This window comes from Cryptomeria japonica, chromosome 11 (assembly GCF_030272615.1).
Source record: "Cryptomeria japonica chromosome 11, Sugi_1.0, whole genome shotgun sequence".
NCBI classification, from domain to species: Eukaryota; Viridiplantae; Streptophyta; class Pinopsida; order Cupressales; family Cupressaceae; genus Cryptomeria; species Cryptomeria japonica.
In genome coordinates this window covers 371,768,336-371,771,505 of record NC_081415.1, presented here as the reverse complement: position 1 = coordinate 371,771,505, position 3,170 = coordinate 371,768,336, and positions in this window count along the sequence as shown.

Below are 3,170 nucleotides of genomic sequence, written 5' to 3'. Positions count from 1 at the left end.
GATAAAATGTTAAAGGCTAAGATTATATACCCCATCCATCATTCTACATGGATAGCCAACATTGTTCCCGTTCAGAAGAAAAATGGAGAAATAAGGATTTGTGTAGATTTTAGAAATCTAAATCAAGCCAGCCTAAAAGATAACTACCCATTACCAGTTATGGACCACATTTTGCAAATAGTTTCAGATTTCGAAATGATGTCCATGCTTGATGGATTTTTGGGTTATAATCAAACTAGTGTTATGGAAAGTGATCAACATAAGACTACCTTTATTACTCCATAGGGTACTTTTGCTTATAACAGAATGCCATTTGGTTTAATCAATGCAGGGGTGACATTTCAGCGAGCTATGGATTTATCCTTTGGTCATTTGAAAGATAAGATAATTGTTGTGTATCTCGATGATTTAACTATCTTTTCCAAGAGAAGGAAACATCACCTGAGGGATTTGAGACAAGTGTTATATAGGTGTCATGAGCATGCGATGTCCCTAAATCCAAAAAAGTCAGAGTTTGGGGTGACAGAGGGTAAGTTACTTGGCCATACTGTCTCTAAAGGAGTAAGAGTAGATCCTGAAAGGGTAAAGGAAATTCAACAACTAAGTCTTCAATCAAATAGAAATGCAATTAGATCCTTTTTTGGACTAGTAAATTTTCTAAGGAGATTCATTCTGGATTTTGCAGAGACTACTAGGTATATTATAAATTTGAATCTGTAGACATCTAAAAATGGTCAACGCTTGTGGAGTCATACTTTAACATTTGCACATTGCCTTATTTTAGGGTTCTTGCATCGCATTAACATTTCTTCTATGTTGCGCACTTGGTCTTCATCATTTGCGAGCATCGAGTCCTTCTGCATTCCTCATTTTTATCGCTTTCGAATTAGGTCTTGTCGATAGCAATCTTCAGTCATGATTTTGGTCGATCTTATCCTGTCGCATCATGTTGCATGCTCATTTATCATCATTTTGGACATCGTCAATCCTAATCGATGATAGAATTAGGGTTTTGTCCTCTTGTCAATCTTTCAATCATCTTTAGCTTGTTAGTAATCATTTGCGATTATCAACTTGTCAATCTCGTCATTTTGTGATCGATTCATTATCGATCTTTGTCCTTGTCAATCTCATCATTTTTTGATCGATTTGTCATCGATCTTTGTCCTTGTCAATCTTGTCATTTTGTGATCGATTTGTCATCGATCCTTGTCCTTTTCAATCATGTCTATTTGGATCGATTAGTCATTGTTCCTCGTCAATTGGCGCCTATCAATTTGATCTCCTTGTCAATCTTGGTCAATTTGTCATTGATTTTTGTCAACCAATCTCAATCATTTATCAACATTGGTCCTTTGTCAATCAGAATCATGATCAAACCTACATTAATTTCTTGTTGTCTTGACCTAATTCCTTGTCCTCTTATTTCTAGGGTTTTATGATTTGTTCATTTAATCCTTTTCTTCTTCTTTGTGGGTTAAATAAATCTATTTATTTAGTCCTAGGTCTCTTTCATGAATTAATTAATGGATGAAAACATATTAATTAATTCACCTAATTTCTATTTCTCCTATTTTCTTTAATTTTTCTAGTATTTCCCCTAATTTCATTCCCTCATTTTCTCTTATGTTTATGCTTCCATTTGTTGCAATCATGGAGGCTATTTTCTCTCTTCCCTTTTATCATGGGGATGGCATTTCAATCTTGTCATAATTTGTCATAATTTGTCATACACCTTGCATAGAAATTGTCATACATTTGTCATAATTTTGCCTTTCTTGATTTGAATTTCCTTTCAAATATCTTCATGCTAATCTTGTCCTCTCTCCAATTTGTCTATAAATTGGATGATTTTCTTCAATGAAAAGGGAGAGAATCAATCACATTTTCGAGTAACCTTACGCTGCGAATTTCATCTCTCAACAACTTGCTTTCCACTTGCATTTTGCACTTGTAGGTGAGATCCACATCAAATTTGAAGGTGAAAGAAAAACAATGGAGCCACATGAAGGAGATATTTGTGTCAGTTTGCTTCATTTTCATTTGATTTGAATATCTTGTCTTTATGTCTTCATTGATTGGATTGGGATTACTTTCATAGCAGCTTTAGGTTTTGTGGTTGTCCTAATTGCTATTGTTTTGATGATTTTCAATTTCCTAATCTACATTTCTAGTGAACCTGGCGTGAACTAACCCCTTAACCATGTTTTGAGTGCTTTTGAGCTGTTTGCAGGTGAAAAACTCAAGAAACAGGGTGACTCGGAGCTTTCTGAACACTTTTGCGCCTGTGTTGACATTTTCTGCGCCTATGTTTGAGTTTTTTGTGCCTATGTTTGAGTTTTTTGCGCCTGTGTTGACGTTTCCTACACCTGTGTTTGAGTTTTCTGCTCCTGTGTTGAAGTTTTATGCGCCTATGTTGATTGGTTCTCGCCTGTGTTGAGGTATTTTGTGCCTGTGCAAGGCCAGAAATAGAGGTGAAATCGGTTGTTTTTACTTGCAAATTTGTTTGTTTTCATTTTGTTTCTTGCATTCTGGTTTTTCTTTGGTGCTAATTCTCTATGTAGCATCTTGGCGTTATATGTGACGAAGACTAAAAATCCAACTACTAACGAATCTTATGCAGGACGCGGTCAAAGACTCTCATTAAAACATCTTGCTTGCGATTTTTAAAGTAGTTGCACATTTCATTTCTTAAAGGTTAATGAACACCATGCATGCTTTGTCTATTTTTAATTTGATTGCATGTTTTAACCCTTAGAACTAGGCCTACCTCCCGATTTGCCTGGCACTTTGCATAGGCATTGGTGAGAGGGAACGACCCAAAGTGGTGACAGGCTAAAGCCAAGCTCTTCCGAACCACTCTAAATAACTGTGGATGCAAGGAAAGTTGTAGACAATGGGTACTGGAATGGTATTGCAATGATTTATTTGTTGGATCAATACCCACCCGAATGGATGCCCTTACTAGAATCTCTTGTTTTTAGATGCCAAAATCCTTCTATCTATTGGCTTAGGTATTGTGATACGTGCATGCCGAAGACACCTCTCATGTACTCCTTAGTTAGAGATAGCAAGTTCTTGGGAAGTGATGCCCCTTAAACTCAAAGCTTGGTATGCTCGAGAAGTGAGTGCACTATAAGGGGGAGCCAGTGCTACCAAGCATCTAGCTA